Source organism: Somniosus microcephalus, chromosome 8, assembly GCF_052327205.1.
Source record: "Somniosus microcephalus isolate GS21.2 chromosome 8, FLI_Smic_1.0, whole genome shotgun sequence".
NCBI lineage: Eukaryota > Metazoa > Chordata > Chondrichthyes > Squaliformes > Somniosidae > Somniosus > Somniosus microcephalus.
In genome coordinates, this window is record NC_140994.1 from 65,445,600 (window position 1) to 65,462,286 (window position 16,687).

The following is a 16,687-nucleotide window of genomic DNA, read 5'->3' on the forward strand; positions in this document are numbered from 1 at the left end:
AGTCCCGAGAGTACAAAACAGAGAGAACGGAGACCCTTGAGTATAAAACAGAGACCGCGGAGACCTGAGAGCATAAAACAGGGAGAGCAGAGACCCGAGAGTATAAAACAGAGAGAGCGGAGACCCGAGAGTATAAAACAGAGAGAGCGGAGACCCTAGAGTATAAAACAGAGAGAGCAGAGACCTGAGAGTATAAAACAAAGAGAGCGGAGACCCGAGAGTATGAAACAGAGAGAGCGGAGACCCTAGAGTATAAAACAGAGAGAGCGGAGACCCGAGAGTATAAAACAGAGAGCGGAGACCCGAGAGTATAAAACAGAGAGAGCGGAGACCGTAGAGTATAAAACAGAGAGAGCGGAGACCCGAGAGTATAAAACAGAGAGAACGGAGACCCTGGAGTATAAAACAGAGAGAGCGGAGACCCGAGAGTATAAAACAGAGAGAGCGGAGACCCGAGGGAATAAAACAGAGAGAGCAGAGATCCGAGAGTATAAAACAGAGAGAGCGGAGACCCGAGAGCATAAAACAGAGAGAGCGGAGACCCGAGAGTATAAAACAGAGAGAGCGGAGACCCGAGAGTATAAAACAGAGAGAACAGAGACCCGAGAGTATAAAACGGAGAGAGCGGAGACCTGAGATTATAAAACAGAGAGAGCGGCGACCCGAGAGTATAAAACAGAGAGAGCGGAGACCCGAGATTATAAAACAGAGAGAGCAGAGACCCGAGAGTATAAAACAGAGAGAGCGGAGACCCGAGAGTATAAAATAGAGAGAGCGGAGACCCGAGAGTATAAAACAGAGGGAGCGGAGACCCGAGAGTATAAAACAGAGAGAGCAGAGACCCGAGAGTATAAAACAGAGAGAGCAGAGACCTGAGAGTATAAAACAGAGAGCGCGGAGACCCGAGAGTATAAAACAGAGAGAGCGGAGACCCTAGAGTATGAAACAGAGAGAGCGGAGACCTGAGAGAATAAAACAGTGAGAGCGGAGACCCGAGAGTATAAAACAGAGAGAGCGGTGTCCCGAGAGTATAAAACAGAGAGAACGGAGACCCTTGAGTATAAAACAGAGACCGCGGAGACCTGAGAGTATAAATTAGAGAGAGCGGAGACCCGAGAGTATAAAACAGAGAGAGCAGAGACCCGAGAGTATAAAACAGAGAGAGCGGAGACCCGAGAGTATAAAACAGAGAGAGCGGAGACCCGAGAGTATAAAACAGAGAGAGAGGAGACCCTAGAGTATAAAACAGAGAGAGCAGAGACCTGAGAGTATAAAACAAAGAGAGCGGAGAACCGAGAGTATGAAACAGAGAGAGCGGAGACCCTAGAGTATAAAACAGAGAGAGCGGAGACCCGAGAGTATAAAACAGAGAGAGCGGAGTCCCGAGAGTATAAAACAGAGAGAGCGGAGACCGTAGAGTATAAAACAGAGAGAGCGGAGACCTGAGAGTATAAAACAGAGAGAATGGAGACCCTGGAGTATAAAACAGAGAGAGCGGAGACCCTAGAGTATAAAACAGAGAGAGCGGAGACCCGAGAGTATAAAACAGAGAGCGCGGAGACCCGAGAGTATGAAACAGAGAGAGCGGAGTCCCTAGAGTATAAAACAGAGAGAGCGGAGATCCTAGAGTATAAAACAGAGAGAGCGGAGACCCTAGAGTATAAAACAGAGAGAGCGGAGATGCGAGAGTATAAAACAGAGAGAGCGGAGACCCGAGAGTATCAAACAGAGAGAGCGGAGCCCCGAGAGTAAAAAAGAGAGAGAACGGAGACCCGAGAGAATAAAACAGAGAAAGCGGAGACCCGAGAGTATAAAACGGAGAGAGCGGAGACCTGAGAGTATAAAACAGAGAGAGCGGAGACCGGAGAGTATAAAACAGAGAGAGCGGAGACCCGAGAGTATAAAACAGATGGAGCGGAGACCCGAGAATATAAAACAGAGAGAGCGGAGACCCGAGAGTATAAAACAGAGAGAACAGAGACCCGAGAGTATAAAACGGAGAGAGCGGAGACCTGAGAGTATAAAACAGAGAGAGCGGAGACCCGAGAGTATAAAACAGAGAGAGCAGAGACCCAAGAGTGTAAAACAGAGAGAGCGGAGACCCGAGAGTATAAAACAGAGAGAGCGGAGACCCGAGAGTATAAAACAGAGGGAGCGGAGACCCGAGAGTATAAAACAGAGAGAGCAGAGACCCGAGAGTATAAAACGGAGAGAGCAGAGACCTGAGAGTATAAAACAGAGAGCGCAGAGACCCGAGAGTATAAATCAGAGAGAGCGGAGACCCTAGAGTATAAAACAGAGAGAGCGGAAACCCTAGAGTATAAAACAGAGAGAGCGGAGACCCGAGAGTATAAAAAAGAGAGAGCGGAGACCTCAGAGAATAAAACAGAGAGAGCGGAGACCCGAGAGTATAAAACAGAGAGAGCGGAGTCCCGAGAGTACAAAACAGAGAGAACGGAGACCCTTGAGTATAAAACAGAGACCGCGGAGACCTGAGAGTATAAAACAGAGAGAGCGGAGACCCGAGAGTATAAAACAGAGAGAGCAGAGACCCGAGAGTATAAAACAGAGAGAGCGGAGACCCGAGAGTATAAAACAGAGAGAGCGGAGACCCTAGAGTATAAAACAGAGAGAGCAGAGACCTGAGAGTATAAAACAAAGAGAGCGGAGACCCGAGAGTATGAAACAGAGAGAGCGGAGACCATAGAGTATAAAACAGAGAGAGCGGAGACCCGAGAGTATAAAACAGAGAGCGGAGACCCGAGAGTATAAAACAGAGAGAGCGGAGACCGTAGAGTATAAAACAGAGAGAGTGGAGACCCGAGAGTATAAAACAGAGAGAACTGAGACCCTGGAGTATAAAACAGAGAGAGCGGAGACCCGAGAGTATAAAACAGAGAGAGCGGAGACCCGAGGGAATAAAACAGAGAGAGCGGAGACCTGAGAGTATAAAACAGAGAGAGCGGAGACCCTAGAGCATAAAACAGAGAGAGCGGAGACCTGAGAGAATAAAAGAGAGAGAGCGGAGATCCGAGAGTATAAAACAGAGAGAGCGGAGACCCGAGAGTATAAAACAGAGAGAGCGGAGAACCGAGAGTATAAAACAGAGAGAGCAGAGTCCCCAGAGTATAAAACAGAGAGAGCGGAGACCCGAGAGTATAAAACAGAGAGAGCAGAGGCCCGAGAGTATAAAACAGATCGAGCGGCGACCCGAGAGTATAAAACGGAGAGAGCGGAGACCTGAGAGTATAAAACAGATAGAGCGGAGACCGGAGAGTATACAACAGAGAGAGCAGAGACCCGAGAGTATAAAACAGAGAGAGCGGAGACCTGAGAGTAAAAAACAGAGAGAGCGGAGACCCGATAGCATAAAACAGAGAGAGCGGAAACCCGAGAGTATAAAACAGAGGGAGCGGAGACCCGAGAGTATAAAACAGAGAGAGCGGAGACCCGAGAGTATAAAACAGAGAGAGCAGAGACCTGAGAGTATAAAACAGAGAGAGCGGAGGCCCGAGAGTATAAAACAGAGAGAGCGGAGACCCTAGAGTATAAAACAGAGAGAGCGGAGACCCGAGAGTATAAAACAGAGAGAGCGGCGACCCGAGTGTATAAAACAGAGAGAGCGGAGACCCGAGAGTATAAAACAGAGAGAGCGGAGACCCGAGAGTATAAAACAGAGAGAGCGGAGACCCGAGAATATAAAACAGAGAGAGCGGAGACCCGAGAGTATAAAACAGAGAGAACAGAGACCCGAGAGTATAAAACGGAGAGAGCGGAGACCTGAGAGTATAAAACAGAGAGAGCGGAGACCCGAGAGTATAAAACAGAGAGAGCAGAGACCCAAGAGTGTAAAACAGAGAGAGCGGAGACCCGAGAGTATAAAACAGAGAGAGCGGAGACCCGAGAGTATAAAACAGAGGGAGCGGAGACCCGAGAGTATAAAACAGAGAGAGCAGAGACCCGAGAGTATAAAACGGAGAGAGAAGAGACCTGAGAGTATAAAACAGAGAGCGCAGAGACCCGAGAGTATAAATCAGAGAGAGCGGAGACCCTAGAGTATAAAACAGAGAGAGCGGAGACCCTAGAGTATAAAACAGAGAGAGCGGAGACCCGAGAGTATAAAAAAGAGAGAGCGGAGACCTCAGAGGATAAAACAGAGAGAGCGGAGACCCGAGAGTATAAAACAGAGAGAGCGGAGTCCCGAGAGTACAAAACAGAGAGAACGGAGACCCTTGAGTATAAAACAGAGACCGCGGAGACCTGAGAGTATAAAACAGAGAGAGCGGAGACCCGAGAGTATAAAACAGAGAGAGCAGAGACCCGAGAGTATAAAACAGAGAGAGCGGAGACCCGAGAGTATAAAACAGAGAGAGCGGAGACCCTAGAGTATAAAACAGAGAGAGCAGAGACCTGAGAGTATAAAACAAAGAGAGCGGAGACCCGAGAGTATGAAACAGAGAGAGCGGAGACCCTAGAGTATAAAACAGAGAGAACGGAGACCCTGGAGTATAAAACAGAGAGAGCGGAGACCCAAGAGTATAAAACAGAGAGAGCGGAGACCCGAGGGAATAAAACAGAGAGAGCGGAGATCCGAGAGTATAAAACAGAGAGAGCGGAGACCGGAGAGTATAAAACAGAGAGAGCGGAGACCTGAGAGTATAAAACAGAGAGAGCGGAGACCCGAGAGAATAAAACAGAGAGAGCGGAGACCCTAGCGTATAAAACAGAGAGAGCGGAGACCTGAGAGTATAAAACAGAGAGAGCGGAGACCCTAGAGTATAAAACAGAGAGAGCAGAGACCTGAGAGAATAAAAGAGAGAGAGCGGACACCCGAGAGTATAAAACAGAGAGAGCGGAGACCCGAGAGTATAAAACAGAGAGAGCGGAGAACCGAGAGTATAAAACAGAGAGAGCAGAGTCCCCAGAGTATAAAACAGAGAGAGCGGAGAACCGAGAGTATAAAACAGAGAGAGCAGAGGCCCGAGAGTATAAAACAGATCGAGCGGAGACCCGAGAGTATAAAACAGAGAGAGCGGAGTCCTGAGAGTATAAAACAGAGAGAGCGGAGACCCGAGAGTATAAAACGGAGAGAGCGGAGACCTGAGAGTATAAAACAGAGAGAGCGGAGACCGGAGAGTATAAAACAGAGAGAGCAGAGACCCGAGAGTATAAAACAGAGAGAGCGGAGACCTGAGAGTAAAAACAGAGAGAGCGGAGACCCGATAGCATAAAACAGAGAGAGCGGAAACCCGAGAGTATAAAACAGAGGGAGCGGATACCCGAGAGTATAAAACAGAGAGAGCGGAGACCCGAGAGTAAAAAACAGAGAGAGCAGAGACCTGAGAGTATAAAACAGAGAGAGCGGAGGCCCGAGAGTATAAAACAGAGAGAGCGGAGACCCTAGAGTATAAAACAGAGAGAGCGGAGACCCGAGAGTATAAAACAGAGAGAGCGGCGACCCGAGTGTATAAAACAGAGAGAGCGGAGACCCGAGAGTATAAAACAGAGAGAACAGAGACCCGAGAGTATAAAACGGAGGGAGCGGAGACCTGAGAGTATAAAACAGAGAGAGCAGACAACCGAGAGTATAAAACAGAGAGAGCGGAGACCCGAGAGAATAAAACAGAGAGAGCGGAGACCCGAGAGTATAAAACAGAGAGAGCGGAGACCCGAGAGTATAAAACAGAGGGAGCGGAGACCCGAGAGTATAAAACAGAGACAGCGGAGACCCGAGAGTATAAAACAGAGAGAGCAGAGACCTGAGAGTATAAAACAGAGAGCGCGGAGACCCGAGAGTGTAAAACAGAGAGAGCGGAGACCCTAGAGTATAAAACAGAGAGAGCGGAGGCCCTAGAGTATAAAACAGAGAGAGCGGAGACCCTAGAGTATAAAACAAAGAGAGCGGAGACCTGAGAGAATAAAACAGAGAGAGCGGAGGCCCGAGAGTATAAAACAGAGAGAGCGGAGTCCCGAGAGTATAAAACAGAGAGAACGGAGACCCTAGAGTATAAAACAGAGGCCGCGGAGACCTGAGAGTATAAAACAGAGAGAGCGGAGACCCGAGAGTATAAAACAGAGAGAGCGGAGACCCAAGACTTTAAAACAGAGAGAGCGGAGACCCGAGAGTATAAAACAGAGAGAGCGGAGACACTAGAGTATAAAACAGAGAGAGCAGAGACCTGAGAGTATAAAACAAAGAGAGCGGAGACACGAGAGTATGAAACAGAGAGAGCGGAGACCCTAGAGTATAAAACAGAGAGAGCGGAGACCCGAGAGTATAAAACAGAGAGAGCGGAGACCCGAGAGTATAAAACAGAGAGGGCGGAGACCATAGAGTATAAAACAGAGAGAGCGGAGACCCTAGAGTATAAAACAGAGAGAGCGTAGATGCGAGAGTATAAAACAGAGAGAGCGGAGACCCGAGAGTGTCAAACAGAGAGAGCGGAGCCCTGAGAGTATAAAAGAGAGAGAACGGAGACCCGAGAGAATAAAACAGAGAGAGCGGAGACCCGAGAGTATAAAACAGAGAGAGCGGAGACCCTAGAATATAAAACTGAGAGAGCGGAGACCTGAGAGTATAAAGGAAAGAGAGCGGAGAAACTGGAGTATAAAAAAGGGAGAGCGGAGACCTGAGAGAATAAAACAGAGAGAGCGGAGACCCGAGAGTATAAAACAGAGAGAGCGGAGACCCGAGAGTATAAAACAGAGGGAGCGGAGACCCGAGAGTATAAAACAGAGAGAGCGGAGACCCGAGAGTATAAAACAGAGAGAGCAGAGACCTGAGAGTATAAAACAGAGAGCGCGGAGACCCGAGAGTGTAAAACAGAGAGAGCGGAGACCCTAGAGTATAAAACAGAGAGAGCGGAGACCCGAGAGTATAAAACAGAGAGAGCGGAGACCCGAGAATATAAAACAGAGAGAACGGAGACCCTGGAGTATAAAACAGAGAGAGCGGAGACCCTAGAGTATAAAACAGAGAGAGCGGAGACCCGAGAGTATAAAACAGAGAGAGCGGAGACCCGAGAGTATAAAACAGAGAGAGCGGAGACCCGAGAGTATAAAACAGAGAGAGCGGAGACACTAGAGTATAAAACAGAGAGAGCGGAGACCCTAGAGAATAAAACAGAGAGAGCGGAGACCCTAGAGTATAAAACAGAGAGAGCGGAGATGCGAGAGTATAAAACAGAGAGAGCGGAGACCCGAGAGTGTCAAACAGAGAGAGCGGAGCCCTGAGAGGAGAAAGAGAGAGAACGGAGACCCGAGAAAATAAAACAGAGAGAGCGGAGACCCGAGAGTATAAAACAGAGAGAGCGGAGACCCTAGAATATAAAACTGAGAGAGCGGAGACCTGAGAGTATAAAACAAAGAGAGCGGAGACCCGAGAGTATGAAACAGAGAGAGCGGAGACCCTAGAGTATAAAACAGAGAGAGCGGAGACCCGAGAGTATAAAACAGAGAGAGCGGAGACCCGAGAGTATAAAACAGAGAGAGCGGAGACCATAGAGTATAAAACAGAGAGAGCGGAGACCCGAGAATATAAAACAGAGAGAACGGAGACCCTGGAGTATAAAACAGAGAGAGCGGAGACCCGAGAGTATAAAACAGAGAGAACAGAGACCCGAGAATATAAAACGGAGGGAGCGGAAACCTGAGAGTATAAAACAGAGAGAGCGGACACCCGAGAGTATAAAACAGAGAGAGCGGAGACCCGAGAGAATAAAACAGAGAGAGCGGAGACCCGAGAGTATAAAACAGAGAGAGCGGAGAGCCGAGAGTATAAAACAGAGAGCGCGGAGACCCGAGAGTGTAAAACAGAGAGAGCGGAGATCCTAGAGTATAAAACAGAGAGAGCGGAGGCCCTAGAGTATAAAACAGAGAGAGCGGAAACCCTAGAGTATAAAACAGAGAGAGCGGAGCCCTGAGAGAATAAAACAGAGAGAGCGGAGGCCCGAGAGTATAAAACAGAGAGAGCGGAGTCCCGAGAGTATAAAACAGAGAGAACGGAGACACTAGAGTATAAAACAGACACCGCGGAGACCTGAGAGTATAAAACAGAGAGAGCGGAGACCCGAGAGTATAAAACAGAGAGAGCGGAGATCCAAGAGTATAAAACAGAGAGAGCGGAGACCCGAGAGTATAAAACAGAGAGAGCGGAGACCCTAGAGTATAAAACAGAGAGAGCAGAGACCTGAGAGTATAAAACAAAGAGAGCGGAGACCCGAGAGTATGAAACAGAGAGAGCGGAGACCCTAGAGTATAAAACAGAGAGAGCGGAGACCCGAGAGTATAATACAGAGAGAGCGGAGACCCGAGAGTATAAAACAGAGAGAGCGGAGACCATAGAGTATAAAACAGAGAGAGCGGAGACCCGAGAATATAAAACAGAGAGAACGGAGACCCTGGAGTATAAAACAGAGAGAGCGGAGACCCTAGACTATAAAACAGAGAGAGCGGAGACCCGAGAGTATAAAACAGAGAGAGCGGAGACCCGAGAGTATAAGACAGAGGGAGCGGAGACCCGAGAGTATAAAACAGAGAGAGCAGAGACACTAGAGTATAAAACAGAGAGAGCAGAGACCCTAGAGTATAAAACAGAGAGAGCGGAGACCCGAGAGTATAAAACAGAGAGAGCGGAGATGCGAGAGTATAAAACAGAGAGAGCGGAGACCCGAGAGTATCAAACAGAGAGAGCGGAGACCCTAGAGTATAAAACAGAGAGAGCGGAGATGCGAGAGTATAAAACAGAGAGAGCGGAGACCCTAGAGTATAAAACAGAGAGAGCGGAGACCTGAGAGAATAAAACAGAGAGAGCGGAGACCCGAGAGTATAAAACAGAGAGAACGGAGACCCAAGAGTATAAAACAGAGAGCGCGGAGACCTGAGAGTATAAAACAGAGAGAGCGGAGACCGAGTGTATAAAACAGAGAGAGCAGGGACCCGAGAGTATAAAACAGTGAGAGCGGACACGCGAGAGTATAAAACAGAGAGAGCAGAGACCTGAGAGTATAAAACAAAGAGAGCGCAGGCCTGAGAGTATAAAACAGAGAGAGCGGAGACCCGAGAGTATAAAACAGAGAGAGCGGAGACCTGAGAGAAAAAAATAGAGAGAGCGGAGACCCGAGAGTATAAAACAGAGAGAGCGGAGACCCGAGAGTATAAAACAGAGAGAGCGGAGACCCGAGAGTATAAAACAGAGAGAGCGGAGACCCGAGAGTATAAAACAGAGAGAGCGGAGACCCGAGAGTATAAAACAGAGAGAGCAGAGACCCCAGAGTATAAAACAGAGAGAGCGGAGACCCGAGAGTATAAAACAGAGAGAGCGGAGACCCGAGAGTATAAAACAGAGAGAGCGGCGACCCGAGAGTATAAAACAGAGAGAGCGGAGACCCGAGAGTATAAAACAGAGAGAACAGAGACCCGAGAGTATAAAACGGAGGGACCGGAGACCTGAGAGTATAAAACAGAGAGAGCGGACACCCGAGAGTATAAAACAGAGAGAGCGGAGACCCGAGAGAATAAAACAGGGAGAGCAGGGACCCGAGAGTATAAAACAGAGAGAGCGGAGACCCGAGAGTATAAAACAGAGAGAGCGGAGACCCGAGAGTATAAAACAGAGGGAGCGGAGACCCGAGAGTATAAAACAGAGACAGCGGAGACCCGAGAGTATAAAACAGAGAGAGCAGAGACCTGAGAGTATAAAACAGAGAGCGCGGAGACCCGAGAGTGTAAAACAGAGAGAGCGGAGACCCTAGAGTATAAAACACAGAGAGCGGAGGCCCTAGAGTATAAAACAGAGAGAGCGGAGACCGCAGAGTATAAAACAGAGAGAGCGGAGACCTGAGAGAATAAAACAGAGAGAGCGGAGGCCCAGAGTATAAAACAGAGAGAGCGGAGTCCCGAGAGTATAAAACAGAGAGAACCGAGACCCTAGAGTATAAAACAGAGGCCGCGGAGACCTGAGAGTATAAAACAGAGAGAGCGGAGACCCGAGAGTATAAAACAGAGAGCGCGGAGACCCGAGAGTGTAAAACAGAGAGAGCGGAGATCCTAGAGTATAAAACAGAGAGAGCGGAGGCCCTAGAGTATAAAACAGAGAGAGCGGAAACCCTAGAGTATAAAACAGAGAGAGCGGAGCCCTGAGAGAATAAAACAGAGAGAGCGGAGGCCCGAGAGTATAAAACAGAGAGAGCGGAGTCCCGAGAGTATAAAACAGAGAGAACGGAGACACTAGAGTATAAAACAGACACCGCGGAGACCTGAGAGTATAAAACAGAGAGAGCGGAGACCCGAGAGTATAAAACAGAGAGAGCGGAGATCCAAGAGTATAAAACAGAGAGAGCGGAGACCCGAGAGTATAAAACAGAGAGAGCGGAGACCCTAGAGTATAAAACAGAGAGAGCAGAGACCTGAGAGTATAAAACAAAGAGAGCGGAGACCCGAGAGTATGAAACAGAGAGAGCGGAGACCCTAGAGTATAAAACAGAGAGAGCGGAGACCCGAGAGTATAATACAGAGAGAGCGGAGACCCGAGAGTATAAAACAGAGAGAGCGGAGACCATAGAGTATAAAACAGAGAGAGCGGAGACCCGAGAATATAAAACAGAGAGAACGGAGACCCTGGAGTATAAAACAGAGAGAGCGGAGACCCTAGACTATAAAACAGAGAGAGCGGAGACCCGAGAGTATAAAACAGAGAGAGCGGAGACCCGAGAGTATAAGACAGAGGGAGCGGAGACCCGAGAGTATAAAACAGAGAGAGCAGAGACACTAGAGTATAAAACAGAGAGAGCAGAGACCCTAGAGTATAAAACAGAGAGAGCGGAGACCCGAGAGTATAAAACAGAGAGAGCGGAGATGCGAGAGTATAAAACAGAGAGAGCGGAGACCCGAGAGTATCAAACAGAGAGAGCGGAGACCCTAGAGTATAAAACAGAGAGAGCGGAGATGCGAGAGTATAAAACAGAGAGAGCGGAGACCCTAGAGTATAAAACAGAGAGAGCGGAGACCTGAGAGAATAAAACAGAGAGAGCGGAGACCCGAGAGTATAAAACAGAGAGAACGGAGACCCAAGAGTATAAAACAGAGAGCGCGGAGACCTGAGAGTATAAAACAGAGAGAGCGGAGACCGAGTGTATAAAACAGAGAGAGCAGGGACCCGAGAGTATAAAACAGTGAGAGCGGACACGCGAGAGTATAAAACAGAGAGAGCAGAGACCTGAGAGTATAAAACAAAGAGAGCGCAGGCCTGAGAGTATAAAACAGAGAGAGCGGAGACCCGAGAGTATAAAACAGAGAGAGCGGAGACCTGAGAGAAAAAAATAGAGAGAGCGGAGACCCGAGAGTATAAAACAGAGAGAGCGGAGACCCGAGAGTATAAAACAGAGAGAGCGGAGACCCGAGAGTATAAAACAGAGAGAGCGGAGACCCGAGAGTATAAAACAGAGAGAGCGGAGACCCGAGAGTATAAAACAGAGAGAGCAGAGACCCCAGAGTATAAAACAGAGAGAGCGGAGACCCGAGAGTATAAAACAGAGAGAGCGGAGACCCGAGAGTATAAAACAGAGAGAGCGGCGACCCGAGAGTATAAAACAGAGAGAGCGGAGACCCGAGAGTATAAAACAGAGAGAACAGAGACCCGAGAGTATAAAACGGAGGGACCGGAGACCTGAGAGTATAAAACAGAGAGAGCGGACACCCGAGAGTATAAAACAGAGAGAGCGGAGACCCGAGAGAATAAAACAGGGAGAGCAGGGACCCGAGAGTATAAAACAGAGAGAGCGGAGACCCGAGAGTATAAAACAGAGAGAGCGGAGACCCGAGAGTATAAAACAGAGGGAGCGGAGACCCGAGAGTATAAAACAGAGACAGCGGAGACCCGAGAGTATAAAACAGAGAGAGCAGAGACCTGAGAGTATAAAACAGAGAGCGCGGAGACCCGAGAGTGTAAAACAGAGAGAGCGGAGACCCTAGAGTATAAAACACAGAGAGCGGAGGCCCTAGAGTATAAAACAGAGAGAGCGGAGACCGCAGAGTATAAAACAGAGAGAGCGGAGACCTGAGAGAATAAAACAGAGAGAGCGGAGGCCCAGAGTATAAAACAGAGAGAGCGGAGTCCCGAGAGTATAAAACAGAGAGAACCGAGACCCTAGAGTATAAAACAGAGGCCGCGGAGACCTGAGAGTATAAAACAGAGAGAGCGGAGACCCGAGTGTATAAAACAGAGAGAGCGGAGACCCAAGAGTATAAAACAGAGAGAGCGGAGACCCGAGAGTATAAAACAGAGAGAGCGGAGACCCTAGAGTATAAAACAGAGAGAGCAGAGACCTGAGAGTATAAAACAAAGAGAGCGGAGACCCGAGAGTATGAAACAGAGAGAGCGGAGACCCGAGAGTATAAAACAGAGAGAGCGGAGACCCGAGAGTATAAAACAGAGAGAGCGGAGACCCGAGAGTATAAAACAGAGAGAGCGGAGACCCGAGAGTATAAAACAGAGAGAGCAGAGACCCCAGAGTATAAAACAGAGAGAGCGGAGACCCGAGAGTATAAAACAGAGAGAGCGGAGACCCGAGAGTATAAAACAGAGAGAGCGGCGACCCGAGAGTATAAAACAGAGAGAGCGGAGACCCGAGAGTATATAACAGAGAGAACAGAGACCCGAGAGTATAAAACGGAGGGAGCGGAGACCTGAGAGTATAAAACAGAGAGAGCGGACACCCGAGAGTATAAAACAGAGAGAGCGGAGACCCGAGAGAATAAAACAGGGAGAGCAGAGACCTGAGAGTATAAAACAGAGAGCGCGGAGACCCGAGAGTGTAAAACAGAGAGAGCGGAGACCCTAGAGTATAAAACACAGAGAGCGGAGGCCCTAGAGTATAAAACGGAGAGAGCGGAGACCGTAGAGTATAAAACAGAGAGAGCGGAGACCTGAGAGAATAAAACAGAGAGAGCGAAGGCCCAGAGTATAAAACAGAGAGAGCGGAGTCCCGAGAGTATAAAACAGAGAGAACCGAGACCCTAGCGTATAAAACAGAGGCCGCGGAGACCTGAGAGTATAAAACAGAGAGAGCGGAGACCCGAGAGTATAAAACAGAGAGAGCGGAGACCCAAGAGTATAAAACAGAGAGAGCGGAGACCCGAGAGTATAAAACAGAGAGAGCGGAGACCCTAGAGTATAAAACAGAGAGAGCAGAGACCTGAGAGTATAAAACAAAGAGAGCGGAGACCCGAGAGTATGAAACAGAGAGAGCGGAGACCCTAGAGTATAAAACAGAGAGAGCGGAGACCCGAGAGTATAAAACAGAGAGAGCGGAGACCCGAGAGTATAAAACAGAGAGAGCGGAGACCATAGAGTATAAAACAGAGAGAGCGGAGACCCGAGAATATATAACAGAGAGAACGGAGTCCCTGGAGTATAAAACAGAGAGAGCGGAGACCCTAGAGTATAAAACAGAGAGAGCGGAGACCCGAGAGTATAAAACAGAGAGAGCGGAGACCCAAGAGTATAAAACAGAGAGAGCGGAGACCCTAGAATATAAAACAGAGAGAGCGGAGACCCTAGAGTATAAAACAGAGAGAGCGGAGACCCTAGTTTATAAAACAGAGAGAGCGGAGATGCGAGAGTATAAAACAGAGAGAGCGGAGACCCGAGAGTGTCAAACAGAGAGAGCGGAGCCCTGAGAGTATAAAAGAGAGAGAACGGAGACCCGAGAGAATAAAACAGAGAGAGCGGAGACCCGAGAGTATAAAACAGAGAGAGCGGAGACCCTAGAATATTAAACTGAGAGAGCGGAGACCTCAGAGTATAAAGCAAAGAGAGCGGAGACACTGGAGTATAAAAGAGGGAGAGCGGAGACCTGAGAGAATAAAACAGAGAGAGCGGGGACCCGAGAGTATAAAACAGAGAGAGCGGAGACCCGAGAGTATAAAACAGAGGGAGCGGAGACCCGAGAGTATAAAACAGAGACAGCGGAGACCCGAGAGTATAAAACAGAGAGAGCAGAGACCTGAGAGTATAAAACAGACAGCGCGGAGACCCGAGAGTGTAAAACAGAGAGAGCGGAGACCCTGGAGTATAAAACAGAGAGAGCGGAGGCCCTAGAGTATAAAACAGAGAGAGCGGAGACCCTAGAGTATAAAACAGAGACCGCGGAGACCTGAGAGTATAAAACAGAGAGAGCGGAGACCCGAGAGTATAAAACAGAGACAGCGGAGACCCGAGAGTATAAAACAGAGAGAGCAGAGACCTGAGAGTATAAAACAGAGAGCGCGGAGACCCGAGAGTGTAAAACAGAGAGAGCGGAGACCCTAGAGTATAAAACAGAGAGAGCGGAGGCCCTAGAGTATAAAACAGAGAGAGCGGACACCGTAGAGTATAAAACAGAGAGAGCGGAGACCTGAGAGAATAAAACAGAGAGAGCGGAGGCCCAGAGTATAAAACAGAGAGAGCGGAGTCCCGAGAGTATAAAACAGAGAGAACCGAGACCCTAGAGTATAAAACAGAGGCCGCGGAGACCTGAGAGAATAAAACAGAGAGAGCGGAGACCCGAGAGTATAAAACAGAGAGAGCGGAGACCCAAGAGTATAAAACAGAGAGAGCGGAGACCCGAGAGTATAAAACAGAGAGAGCGGAGACCCTAGAGTATAAAACAGAGAGAGCAGAGACCTGAGAGTATAAAACAAAGAGAGCGGAGACCCGAGAGTATGAAACAGAGAGAGCGGAGACCCTAGAGTATAAAACAGAGAGAGCGGAGACCCGAGAGTATAAAACAGAGAGAGCGGAGTCCCGAGAGAATAAAACAGAGAGAGCGGAGACCATAGAGTATAAAACAGAGAGAGCGGAGACCCGAGAATATAAAACAGAGAGAACGGAGTCCCTGGAGTATAAAACAGAGAGAGCGGAGACCCTAGAGTATAAAACAGAGAGAGCGGAGACCCGAGAGTATAAAACAGAGAGAGCGGAGACCCGAGAGTATAAAACAGAGAGAGCGGAGACCCTAGAATATAAAACAGAGAGAGCGGAGACCCTAGAGTATAAAACAGAGAGAGCGGAGACCCTAGAGTATAAAACAGAGAGAGCGGAGATGCGAGAGTATAAAACAGAGAGAGCGGAGACCCGAGAGTGTCAAACAGAGAGAGCGGAGCCCTGAGAGTATAAAAGAGAGAGAACGGAGACCCGAGAGAATAAAACAGAGAGAGCGGAGACCCGAGAGTATAAAACAGAGAGAGCGGAGACCCTAGAATATAAAACTGAGAGAGCGGAGACCTCAGAGTATAAAGCAAAGAGAGCGGAGACACTGGAGTATAAAAGAGGGAGAGCGGAGACCTGAGAGAATAAAACAGAGAGAGCGGAGACCCGAGAGTATAAAACAGAGAGAGCGGAGACCCGAGAGTATAAAACAGAGGGAGCGGAGACCCGAGAGTATAAAACAGAGACAGCGGAGACCCGAGAGTATAAAACAGAGAGAGCAGAGACCTGAGAGTATAAAACAGACAGCGCGGAGACCCGAGAGTGTAAAACAGAGAGAGCGGAGACCCTGGAGTATAAAACAGAGAGAGCGGAGGCCCGAGAGTATAAAACAGAGAGAGCGGAGACCCTAGAGTATAAAACAGAGAGAGCGGAGACCTGAGAGAATAAAACAGAGAGAGCGGAGGCCCGAGTGTATAAAACAGAGAGAGCGGAGTCCCGAGAGTATAAAACAGAGAGAACGGAGACCCTAGAGTATAAAACAGAGACCGCGGAGACCTGAGAGTATAAAACAGAGAGAGCGGAGACCCGAGAGTATAAAACAGAGAGAGCGGAGACCCAAGAGTATAAAACAGAGAGAGCGGAGACCCGAGAGTATAAAACAGAGAGAGCGGAGACCCTAGAGTATAAAACAGAGAGAGCAGAGACCTGAGAGTATAAAACAAAGAGAGCGGAGACCCGAGAGTATGAAACAGAGAGCGGAGACACTAGAGTATAAAACAGAGAGAGCGGAGACCCGAGAGTATAAAACAGAGAGAGCGGAGACCTGAGAATATAAAACAGAGAGAACGGAGACCCTGGAGTATAAAACAGAGAGAGCGGAGACCCTAGAGTATAAAACAGAGAGAGCGGAGACCCGAGAGTATAAAACAGAGAGAGCGGAGACCCGAGAGTATAAAACAGAGAGAGCGGAGACCCGAGAGTATAAAACAGAGAGAGCGGAGACACTAGAGTATAAAACAGAGAGAGCGGAGACCCTAGAGTATAAAACAGAGAGAGCGGAGATGCGAGAGTATAAAACAGAGAGAGCGGAGACCCGAGAGTGTCAAACAGAGAGAGCGGAGCCCTGAGAGTATAAAAGAGAGAGAACGGAGACCCGAGAGTATAAAACAGAGAGAGCGGAGACCCTAGAATATAAAACTGAGAGAGCGGAGACCTGAGAGTATAAAACAGAGAGAGCGGAGACCCGAGAGTATCAAACAGAGAGAGCGGAGACCCTAGAGTATAAAACAGAGAGAGCGGAGATGCGAGAGTATAAAACAGAGAGAGCGGAGACCCTAGAGTATAAAACAGAGAGAGCGGAGACCTGAGAGAATAAAACAGAGAGAGCGGAGACCCGAGAGTATAAAACAGAGAGAACGGAGACCCTAGAGTATAAAACAGAGAGCGCGGAGACCTGAGAGTATAAAACAGAGAGAGCGGAGACCGAGTGTATAAAACAGA